Below are 12,022 nucleotides of genomic sequence, written 5' to 3'. Positions count from 1 at the left end.
ACCTTTTCCTCCGAACATATTTTTGGGCATAGAACTGCAAGAAGCTCCGTGCAGGAAACGAAGCGTAAATTAAACAAAATAAGTACTGATGTGCTTTTGGCTCCAAGAAGACCGGGAAATACTGTGGCAATAACTCCAATTTGTGCATCTGACAGAAAGGAGAGGGCTGGGCACGGGGAGCAAGCCACACACCCGTCTCCTGCAGCCTCTCGTGCCCTGGGCTTGTGAGCACTGTCAGAGGGCTTCCAGCAGGGAGATGGATCAGCTCCCAGTCCCGGGAAGGACAAAGCTCAGCTGGTCCGAACATCCCTCTCCTGCCCACACTGTGCAGTTGTAAGACACAGGCACATTACCACGATCTACAGGATCTCCTGCTGGAGCCCTGCCACGTCCTGGCTGCATTCCCAGAGGAGCTAGCACGCCCTGTGGAGACAAAGGCTCCAGTGCTCCGTGGCCACGCTGTCCTGTCCCCGTGAGCCCCGTGTTCCTCCTCCCCAAAGGCCCTCCTTGTGTGCAGACATCCCCCCCTTGGAGCTGCTCCTTGTGCTGACAGAGCAGCGCTCGCAGCACGTGCGAAGGCAAGCGCTGGTGGTTTTACTTTCACAACAATAATTACTCCACAAGGAGCTTGTCAGTTATTGTGCTCTGTGGTAATCAAAACCTCCACTTTGGAAGTGCAGGGCGGGTTCCCGTCCGTTTCTGCTCTGCTCTGTGTGGGAAGAGCACTCATTCACGGCTCTGTCTTGCAGCCAAGTCATGACAGATGGGTGGGCTGTAGTGAAATTCAGGACGCGGTGACACATGAAATTGTCCCAGCAGCTCAGGGGTGTCACTCTCTGTCCCAGCACCCAAAATTGTGCCCCTGGTTGCTGCTCTCTGTGCAGCATCCCCAGAGTGGGGATGTCCCCCTTGCAGCAGCTGCCTGGCCCAAAGTTCATCAGGACTTTGTGGCACTTCTTGAGGGGCTGTGGGGCTGCAGGGGCCCTTTGCATTCCAACAGCAAGGAATGGGAAGCCATCACTGGTGATTCATGCCCATTAAGGGAACACAAGCAATCCTCACCTGTCTACATCCACAGCCAGCTTCATTAACTCCCGGCTCCCTCTGCCTCTGGATCAATTGGGAGATAAAGCTGTGTGTCAGCACCTGGCAATCTGCTGCTCCCGAGTCCAGCCAGCTCCCACACACACGGCCTGGCAGAGCTGGCTGAGCCCAGCCACCCCAGCCAGGCCCTGGGGACCCCCGTCCCAGCTCGGGAGGGGTCTGCGGGCTCAGCACAGGCGCTGTGAGGGTCTCTGTGCAATGCCGGGGCTGCACAGGCAGCTTGCAGGCCCTGGGATCTGCTGCCAGGGGCTGAAGGAAGCTCTGCACCGTGGTGGCAGACAGGGACACAAAGCCCAGGATCTGCACATGGCCACAGCCCGTGGCCACTTCAGAGCACTGCCCCCCCAGGAGCAGGAGTGACTGGCCCAGCTCACACCACTGCCCTCCCCAGCTCCTCGCAGCCCTGGAGATGTTTGTGTGAGCTGAGCATCCCCAACAAGACACGCATCCCATGGATCCGACCTTTCCAGCCTCCCACCTCGGGGCTGGGAGTTTTAAAACCCGACCTTCCCTGAAACCCATGGCCACTGCTGGGGCTGTCTCAGTGGCCACTGAGTGTTTGCTGCCAGGGTGGTGCCTGAAGGTCTTTCTCGATCAGCTAAACTCTCCAGCACTTTGGCTGAAAGGTGCATGCAAAAGGTCAAGTTAATTTTTGTCCATGCTGAGAATTTCTCTGCAGGGCTGCCCCTGGGAAGGGCCCAGTGAAGCAGAGCATCCATCTGACACGGTGCCAGGCGGGAGAGCAGCAGCACCACTGCCACGAGAGCCAAGGCACAGTACTGTGGTTGTTTGGCTACAGGTGCCTGAATCTAATTAGGTATCTCAGCACAACGATCATTTTAATTAAGTAAAGCCAACTGCCTCTGCTGGAAGTGCTAGTGTCCAAAATTCCCAGGCAAGTTTCCATTGCATCGCCCCCACTCTGTTAGTTTCATCCTTGTAAACACTGAGCTTGAGCAAAAATCCGACTGTTCCCTCAGGTGCGACATAACAAAACCAGGCCCCAGAAGCAGGCAGGAGGCTCCTGAGGCAGCAGGAACGGGGCATGAGCTGCAGATCAGGGGCTGTGCACACTGTGCAGAGCTTGTGCAGGCCTTTGGTCCAGGCTGGATCCACTGATCAGAGGATGAGATCTCAAGGGCAGCCTTTAACCAACAGAATCAGCTGCAGTGGATTTCCAGCTACAAAGGGACTGGCAGGAGCCTTAACCAGAGCAGTCTTTCTGTGACAGTGAAAAGCAGCAGCAGCAGGAGTAAGAAACATAAAACACAGACCAAAAGCACAGTTCCTTTAAAAAAGTCTCACCTTTAGAATTGATGTAAAAAAAAAACAGAAAAAGTGTGAAAGAAACAGCTTTCAGGACGTAGTCCAATTTCATTAGGGGGCTAAGCCTTTCTAAGATCTGCAGTACATCTCATTTAGCACATGTACTTCCATGACATGGAGGGACCCTCTCCATCACTAGCAGCACACTGCAAGGGACCCCAGGAGCTGCCCTGGCCTTTGGGCTGGACTAGCAGAATTTGCTGACTGTCCCACACAGCCCTTCTCCAGGAGCATCCTCCCCTCTGGGCTCAGCCCAGTGGGGCTCCAAGAGGCTCCATCCCTTGGTTCCTCCCTCCCAGGGAGAGGGGCTGTCCCATCAGGCTGCTTAACCCACAGATACCATGAGAAGTAGCAAAACATCATTTTTTCAGCCATCAATTCATCAGCTTCTCCCCCTACAGCCTCCCAGAGCAGCTCCTGATTCTTCCTGAGAGCCTGTGGTACATCCCCATCCCAACTCTCACCACTAAAATATCCCTGTGAGCCTGGAGTGGGGCAGCACTGCTTTCCTCCCCCAGCAGTGCTGCCTCATACCAATTCCCACCACTTGGGCTGGCCCTGGGACATTTCCACTGGCTCCCAGTGCTGCCCAGATGTGCTCAGCAGCCACGGTGCAGGCTCCACAGTGGGGCAGGACAGCCTGCAAGGGCAGCAGCTGTCTTGAGCTCATCATTCCCAACCTTGGGAAACCCCTGGGAGCCAAGTTGAGATCTGACCATCCCAGGCTGGCCAGACAGCTTCTGGGCTCCTTCCCTTGCTGCTCTGCAGGCAATCTCCCAGGCAGGAGGCATTTTTCCTCCTAAATTGATGTGCCAAATGGCTCCTCCTGCAGATCCCCACCTCGCCCTACAGGAGCGGCAGCACCTCTGGGAACCCCAAACTGTCAGGTTCTGGGGGAACAAATGATCCACAAGGAACAGCTTCTTCAAGAAATAAAATAAAACTACAATATGTGGAAAGACCACATGCCTAAAAAGAAATTGTTGGGGCTGCTGAATTTGTGAATCCAGCCCTACTTAACTTTTTTAATTGCTCCCATAAAGCCAGCAGTTTCGAGCACATATGCAATACTGCGAACAGATTCAAATCTAATTAGCTGTGTTCACGTTAATTAGATTCATTGTGTATTTGATGCTCAGCTCTTCCTTCAAGTTTTATCTTGGAGCATGTGTTCATAATTAACCCAAATTTAGTGTGCAGTTAAGGCCAGTTCTCCAAGAAAGGCTTTGCTCTTGTTTTCCCTGCGGACAGTCCCTCTCATTTGTTGCCTGGGGTCAGAGAATGGTCCTGCAGGAAACGTGGCAGAGCAGTGGCTCTTCCAGTCCTCACTGAGGTGTGATTTGGGGTTGCAGAGAAACATGAAATACCAGGAGAAATCATTGAGTTTAATGAATGGAGCCCAGCCCAACAGAGAGAACCCCAGGGGAGATCCTGGAACCTCTGGGTGATGCTTGGGGGCTGAGTGCCAGGACAGACCCCTTCTGGCCCTGCTTGTGGCTTCTTGGGGCTGAAGCACTCTGGCTGTGGCAGCCTTGGAAAGGGTTGTGCTTCCCAGATGTCACCTCTGGTGATGCCTTTTTCTCTGGCCTTTCTACACTCTCCCCCCTTAGGATGGGATCCAGGTCCTACAAAAGCTGGTCTGAGAAAGCTGGTTTCAGCCTTGGTTTCTAAGGAGAACCAAGACAGCAGAGGGATCTTGGAATTTGTTTTGCCTTTCTACCTAGGAAAGGGTTGAAACTCAGCTACAATATGGAGCTACAAAGCCACACGTATATGTGTAAAGTATGCAGAGACTATATAAAAGAAAAAAAGGGCAAAACTAAACCAGCATCACTGACATGTGGGCCTAATTGGTCCTGCTCTGTGAGCACAAGGTGTTGAGGTCCCTCATGGCTGAGGTACCTGGCCAGCCAGAGGGGCTGTGCTGGGGACACGATGTCTCCATGAGCTCAGAGAATGACATTGCTGTTGGGAAGGATGTCATTTGTATAAACCTGGTCAGCTCTAATTCAAACAAGCTCTTTTATTCTGTACCTTGATTTCATTAGCTAAATATTTGCTCCTACAGGATGCTTATAATTAGACTAATGTGTATTCCTTGCTTGTGTGAGAGTGGGTTTGGTGGGCACAGAGGTTGCTGTGGTGTGCCTGCCTGGGACTGCCAGGGAGCAGCAGCATTTCCCCACAGCTCTCTGGGAGAGAGGAGGGAGAGGATGGAGGGGATGGAAGAGATGGAAGACAGCAGCAAAGCTCCTGGTATTGCTTTCCCAGCCAGGTGTTCCTGAGCATTGCTGCCCAGGAGTGAGGGAAACCTTTGGCCAAATGTCTCAGAGGAGAATTTGGAGTGCTGGATTTACCTCCTCTTGCATAAAGAAGAGAAAAAAGTGGTAAATCATTCAGTGACACCCTACCTCCCCCTGCCCCTGATAATATTTCCCTTTTTTTTTTTTAATGGGAAATAATAGAATTCTTGGTTCTATTCAAAGGAAGTCATAAAGGACAGTGACAAGGACTGGTCAGAGTGGAAACCTCTTCCATTTAAGAGTCAAGGAAATGGTTTCTTGCATAATGGTATGACATTATTATTTGCTGTTTGCAAGCCACAGAAGAAGTGTTCAGTTTTGTTGACAATGACACAAAATAACCATGACAGGTCATTCCTACCCTTCAAAACTATCAGAGGAGAAAAAGAGTGGAGATTTGTGGACTTGTCTAGCTCTGCACTCAGAGAACCAAAGTGGTACTGAGGCAGAGCCCTAGGTACCATCACCTAGGGTGAGGGCAAAGCACCTCTCTAAAAGGCAATTTTTAAGAACAGCAGGTACACAGACCAAACCAAAAAGCACTGACTTTTAAATTTATTTAACCAGAAAAAAGGCTTGTGACTTTTTTTTTTAAGAAAAAAAATTATTTGAAAAGACAGCCCCTTTATTTTTCTTTAGTGTCTATACGACACCTTCCAGAGTTCAAGGTATTTGCCTGCTGACAGATTCGGGCTGTCAAAGGGAACTCCTGCCAGCTGGCAGAGTGCAGCTCAACCAGAGATGAACTGCACTGCAGGAGACACAGGGAGCTGGAAGGGTGGCCAGGGAACAAAACCTTAGCACACAAAGTCGACCCTTTTGCAAGGAAAGGATGAAGTTTTCTGGCATTGCTGATACTCTGCTCAAAGAATCGTGGAATCCTGGAATAACCTGGGTTGGAAGGGACCCACAAGGACCATCGAGTCCAGCTCCTGGCCCTGCCCCGAGGGCTGAATTGTCCTGTTCCCCAGCCCTTCACCCCTCCAGCTCCTGAGCCACACTTTGCTGCTTCCTTCACCCCCAGGACACCTGCTAAGTTCAATACAGCTTCTTCTATGAAGTTCAAACAAACTGTGAGTTTGACCTTTTCTAGTCCCAAAAGAAAAAAATAAAAAAAAAGAAAATAAAAAAAGGGGAATGGAAAGAAAGTCTTCGGTCTGTGTTTACAGATAAAACAGATGTGTAAAGCAGAATAGAGTTGGTTGGACACCTTTTAATGCAGTCATTCAATTCAAAAATTGCTACCTCATCAAAAGCTTCTGGAGGAAGATGTGAATTTGGGTATAATTTCCCTTCAGAAGAAAGAAGAAACATGTAGCCTGCAAAACTCTTTATCTCCCTATTTGTGCCTTTTAGAGCAGAGTATTTTCCTCCTCCTCAGTGGCTTTTCCAGTTTCTCGATGATTTTCAGAAAACCCTTCAGCAGTTCAAGCCATCCCTGCAGTTTTCCATCACCGTGTGCTGCTCAGCTCCCTAATAAAGAATTTCAGCAGAGCTGTAGAAATCAATATGAAATTCATCTTTGCAGCTGAGTTCCCTGGCACGCTGCATGCGGAGGGGGAAGCTCAGAGAGCACAACATCTGCAACACCAACACCTTCCAGTCCCTCTGGGGGCAATGGAGACCTGGCCCTGGAAACAGCCTCACCTGGGACTGCCCTGCAGCACACAGCAGCTATTCCACTGCAGATTTTGTCAGAAATCGCCTGGCACTGGGGCCAGAGGGGCACAGCTCCAGGGGTATGGGCTGGGGGAAATGCAGGAACCTGGCAGGGAGCCTGAGCACCCCAGGGACTGCTCAGATGCTGTGCCATCCAACACACCTGCTGGGGAGGTTTCATGGTTTTTCCCCTTCGTGATGGATTGCTGGGTGATTTTTCTTTGCTCTGGAATGAGATGCAGAAAGCTTGACAAATGGAGAGGAGGGAAACTTCTCGCACCAGAATAATTCAATTTTATTGTATTCTTCACTGCACACCACGCTGCCTCGAACTTGCTGGGGGTGAAAATCACTTGACAGAGAGTATAACATGCAGAAAGTGTCAGAAAGCTCACTAGACATGGCTGTGCTTTTGTCCTCCACTCTCCAACCTCACCTGCACTGTCAGGGTGGGAAATGCACAGTAAAAGGGCTCTGGGTGGTGTGATATTGGCACCTGCTCCCCAGAATCTTGGGCTGGTGTTGGGCCCAAAAGGAAGCCCCACATGCCTCTGACAAGGAAGCATTTCCTTGCCTGGTCCCTGTCTCCATCTCCAGCCACAGCCACGGTCCCTCCTGGGTAATGGCATTTTCTTCTTCAAAATTCTGCTGCCATTTCTGGTGAATGAAAACTTTCCTGCTCTCCCCAGTTTAGGAGCTGAGATGCAGACAGACACTGTTCCCCCTGGGCCATGTGGGGTGGCTTGTTAAGCGCTTTGCAGTGCTCTGCCATGAAGAGGGAAACAAAAAGGGCAAACCCCATTAGCTTTTTTTGATTTTGTGGGGTTTTTTTTTTTTGGTCAGTTTATCACTTAAAGGCCCAAGGGGCACTCCAAGCAATCAGAGAAGTATAAAAGTTGCTTGGAGAGAAAAGCCAGCCCACCGTTCCTTTTTGTGACTCTTTTCAGCCCTTTGGACCTGAAAGCGAGTTCTGGAGAGTGGAAGATGGCAGTGTGGAGCCCAGCAGAGCCCTGTCCCACAGGGCTTCTCATTTGGGAGGGATTCAGCATCTCTGACTGCTGGGATTTTTGGGAAGAGGAGCTGCTGCCTGCTTGCTGCAGGGAATGTGTTACTTTGAAGGTGTCTTGATGCTGCTGCACTTTTAAAAGCCTCATTGGCTAATGCTGTTGGACAGGAGGAGGAGCAGGGGGGTGAGTTAGACCCAAGAAATCTGAATTATCCCAGTGAGTGCTGCTAGCAGGACTTGCAGAGAGGGCAGGAAGCTCCTGCAGTGGGATGGGCAGCACAAGACAGGAGAGGCTGTGCACAGGAGCCCTCCTTGTGCCTCCTGGAGTGAAACTGCAGCCCTGTCCCATCCAGCAGCCCAGTGTGTGTGTGTGAGGGTCTGTGCCTGCCCACAGGACCACTCCTGGGCACTGCTCACCCCTGGCATCGCCCCCTGCCCCTTCTCTGGGACATCCTGGGGCCTCCCTGGGTAGGGGCAGCAGCCACGGGTGATGGTGACTCCCTGCTCATGGCAGTTCCCAGCCTGGCCAATTTTTCTGCCTCTTGACTTAAGCTTCATTGATGTTAGGCAGCATTATTATTTAAAAATAGAAATGTCACACAATGCTTGAATCAAGTGTCATGCAAAAACCTGGGGGGCTAAATACAGTTAATTTGCACAGTAACCTTCACCTGCCAAGGCAATGTTAGCAGGAGAGCCATGCTTGATGGGGGAGCCTGGGGCTGGATTTTAGCTCCTCCGTGTATAAAGGCACTTGTGGAGGGAGGAGCAGGCAGAGGAGCCTGGGGAATGGTGCCAGGAGATGGATGGTAAGGGCAGTCCCAGCGAGGATGGTGGGTACCACAGAGGTCAGGTAGCTTTGGAATGGTGCAGGCTGCACCAGGTCGGCTGCTTGAGGGAGAAAGAACCATCAGTGTTGGTGGTGTGGGGTGAGAGAGGTGTGAGGACGGTGATGCTGCCCTTCCCTGGCTGTCACAGCTGGGCTCTGCCTTGCCTCAGGTCATTCCCAGTGTTTCTTTCCTCTGCACAAACAGGATTTGGGAGCTTAGCTACCTTTGTGCAGTAATGACAGCACACCCCAGAGTCTTTCAGGCATGGCTGCTTGACTGCCTAAAAGCCTGGAAAACTGCTAATGAAAACTAATTCCTGGCTGAGCCGTGGCACCCATGGGAGGGCTATTGGTAGGGCCACAAGCTCGGCCATCCCTGCTGGCCATGCTGCCCACAGGAGCTGCCCCACGGCATGGGGGCTCCTGGGGGACACAGCTGCTCGCCCCGTGCCTGTGCCACCCCCCCTGCTCCCCAGGGCTCACAGCTGCACAGCCCTGCCTAGCAAGGGGGGCATCTCTAGCAGCAGGGCTGCCTTTCATCTCACGGGAAAGCCTTAACAAAATGCAGAGTCCAGAGCAGTTTTGGCTGGAAATGGGGAAGATGTGAGTCTTCAAAAGCCTTTGGCTTTCCTACACCCAGGGCCTGGCATCCATCCTGACCTCCTCAGAGATGCCTAGGGAAAGGCTCATGTCTTATTTAGCCCTCTTGGCCTACTGAAGCAGCATTTCCTCTCCTCTCCCTCCTTCCCACCCAGCTGTTTCTTTCTCTTCTTCTTTGACACAGCCTGATGCTTCCTCAGGTGCCTGCCCTCACTACCCAGCTTCCACCACAGGAACACAGCCTGGCTCTGCCCTGCAAATGCTGCTGAGTCTAGGAATGATTTTAATTTTTTTTTTTTCCAAAAAAAGATGAACTGTGCAATTATTCTCCTAATGGATGTGACATGTTCTCCACACACTGACACGTAACATATGGCGCAAGATTACATCCTTCTAAATGATTCATGCAGTTCATCAGCACCACGATTATCTGCTGCTTTCCAGAGCCGTGCCTTCCCATGCAGCTAAAATCCCCAGCCCCCTCCCCCTGGCCCCCCATGGCTCCAGCTTCTGGGGTATTTTCAGCCTCAGGTAGACATTGGGTAGCTCTGCCCATCAGAGAAGTCATCTCCAGCTCAGCCCCTTGTGCAGTGCAGTCAGAGCACAGAGCAAGGCCAGGGCTTCCCTGCCAGCACCTCTGGGATGAGGCTGCGAGGTCTGGGAAAACACATCCCACAGGTGTGAGGTGGCTGGAGCAGTTCAGCCACGAGAAGAATTTATTTCTCCTGTAATGAAAAATTCCTTCAAGGAAAAAGCATTCATTGAGATGCAAATTCACCATGCTCTCTGCAGAAAATAAACCCATTTTCCCCTGCACAAGGCTCCAGGAACCGATTTGTAATAGCCCTGTTCAACAGCGATATCTCCAGCTCCCCAGGAAAATTAGTGCACATTAGCAGAGAGCAGGGTATGGAACCTGAGAGCAGCGTCCTGGCCTTGCTTATCCTTGGGACATTCCAGGCAGAATTAACACAATTTAGCTTTTCTGACTCACGCACTTTGCCAGGGAACTTTAAATGAGTTTTTAATGTAGAAGCCTGGTCTGCAGCATGTGAATCAGGAGCCTCTTGGGGCGTTTTCCAGCCAGGCTGCTTTAACAGAAAAACCCCACCACACGCAAAGCCTCACACTGGGGGAGGCAAGGCAGCAAAGCCATGTGCTGCTCACCTACAGCCAGGAGCTAATTATCCACTGAGTTCAGTGGGACTGCAACTGATACCAAATTATTTAAGATCCTACAGACAAAAAAGCTCTGCTAAAAAAAACATCGCTCAGGCAGAAAAGTAAGTACTCAAATGTTGGGAAAGGCCAGATTTGTGGTTCCCATGCAATTTAATTTTGCTCCATGTGCATTGCAATGAGAGAAAAGCCCCAGGAGGAAGGAGTAAGTGATCATTTAACTAAACACTGCATGCAATGTAGATGGGGGCAGAACAGAGGTCAAACCAACTACCATAAAACTGGCCCTGCCTAATTCCTGATGCTTGAGCTTTCAACCTTCTAACAGAGAATGTGGCAAGATTTCCCAACCTCTTTTCTTTAAGTTTTCCAGTGGCTGCAAAGCCCCCAGGGGGCAGGAGCACTGATGTGCAGAGCCCTCCTGGGACTGGGCCTGGTCAAGCCCAGCGAGGAGCAAGGCCAGCAGCTCCAGAGCTTGGCTGGCCTGACAGCCTCAGCCAGGGTTTGGAATAATAAACCTCACCAGTGGATCTCCTTCACAAAAGAGAAGTTCTTGTGACCCAGACATCTCTGGGCCTGAATCTTGTGTCTCTTCCTGAAGCACATCAAAAGGCCACTGGTTGCCTCCAAGGCTGTTCCTGGGCAGTTTGTGGTGCCAGGTCGATGCCTGCCTGCCCACTGCCCTGCCTGGGGTGTGTGGTGCTGGAGTCACCATGGCCTGTGCAGCCTGCCTTCCCCTGGCACTCCTCCTGCCTGGGACTCCTCGCTGGGCAGAGAAATCAGCACCATCCCAGCTTCCCCTGAAAAGCTCAGCAGGTGCCCGTACGCTGTTTGCAAAGAGCCTTAGATGTTCCTCAGCTATATCCCTATTAGCTCTCAGCCTGAAATCCTCCCAGAAATCAAACAGGAGCCCTCCAGGCATTTGAAATTAAATATAGCCCAACTTTGCAGCTGCCTGGGCTTCTGCAGGGAGCTTTTGTCTCACCCGCAGTCCCCAGCCGTGCATTCCCTACACAGCCATTTGGTCTCCAACCATAAATTGCACAGTGAGACTGTGCCTTGTCTCAGCCCTGACAGGTTTGGTACAAGAGAGTATTTCAGGGCATCACTAGCCTCTGACAAGAGCTGCAAGACAAAGCAGCCTGTCCAAACTGACTGATTTAAAAATGTTTATCTCTAGTAAATATTGTTTAATGCCCTTAATGCCAGTTAAAAATGGACTGGGAGGTATTTCCCCCAGCAGAGGAGCAAGAAGAGTAATTAGCAATAAAAACCCCAAATCCACCAACAGGCAGAGTGGGAAAATAGACAGCAATCAATGCGAAAAGCAGCAAATTGTTCTGGGAAGCAGAAGCGATGAGCAGAACAAATCTCTTGTCCAAGGGGGCGAGAAAGCAACAAAGGGGATTTTCCAGGCTCTGCAGGAAGGTGAGCAGTGGGGTGCTGGGGACTGGACCCCAGAGCTGTACTGAGGTGGGAAAGGCAGAGATGGGCAGTGACTATTCCTGCTCCTTCTACAGAGTGCAGCCAGCAGCGGGGCACGGCCCCTCAGGAACAGCCTTCCCTCCGTGCCAGCGTGTGCTCCCAGCTCCCCTGCCACTGCTGGGTGACTGTGACTGCACAGCCAGCAGCTGCCAGCTCCTCCACACCAGCCCTGGAATTGCTCCTGCAGCTATAAATAACCTTCCTCTCCCTCCCTGCTCTTCCCATTGCGTTCCCTGGGATGCAGGGGCACGGTGTGCCCGTGACAGCCCCTCGGCACTGCTCAGCCCCGGCTGCCGGGACTGCCCTGGGGGTGGCAGAGCAGCGAGCACAGCCTGGGGAGGGAGGGAGGGAGGGAGGGAGGGAGGGAGGGAGGGAAGGAAGGAAGGAAGGAAGGAAGGAAGGAAGGAAGGAAGGAAGGAAGGAAGGAAGGAAGGAAGGAAGGAAGGAAGGAAGGAAGGAAGGAAGGAAGGAAGGAAGGAAGGAAGGAAGGAAGGAAGGAAGGAAGGAAGGAAGGAAGGAAGGAAGGAAGGA

General features: G+C 51.7%; 1 long non-coding RNA gene across 1 annotated transcript; it reads right to left on the bottom strand.

Moving 5' to 3' along the window:
* Positions 1-6,076: 6,076 nt before the first annotated feature.
* Positions 6,077-11,809, bottom strand: LOC135304733 (uncharacterized). The gene is made up of 3 exons (XR_010366002.1): positions 10,530-11,809; positions 6,556-6,618; positions 6,077-6,206 (listed from the first exon to the last, which is right to left on the bottom strand). It is a non-coding gene; the product is annotated as an uncharacterized LOC135304733 (long non-coding RNA).
* Between the last annotated feature and the right edge of the window lie 213 nt (positions 11,810-12,022).

This window comes from Passer domesticus, chromosome 7 (genome assembly GCF_036417665.1).
Source record: "Passer domesticus isolate bPasDom1 chromosome 7, bPasDom1.hap1, whole genome shotgun sequence".
Taxonomy (NCBI): domain Eukaryota; kingdom Metazoa; phylum Chordata; class Aves; order Passeriformes; family Passeridae; genus Passer; species Passer domesticus.
The sequence above is the reverse complement of the archived record's forward strand: the minus strand, read 5'-3'. Positions and strand labels throughout refer to the sequence as shown.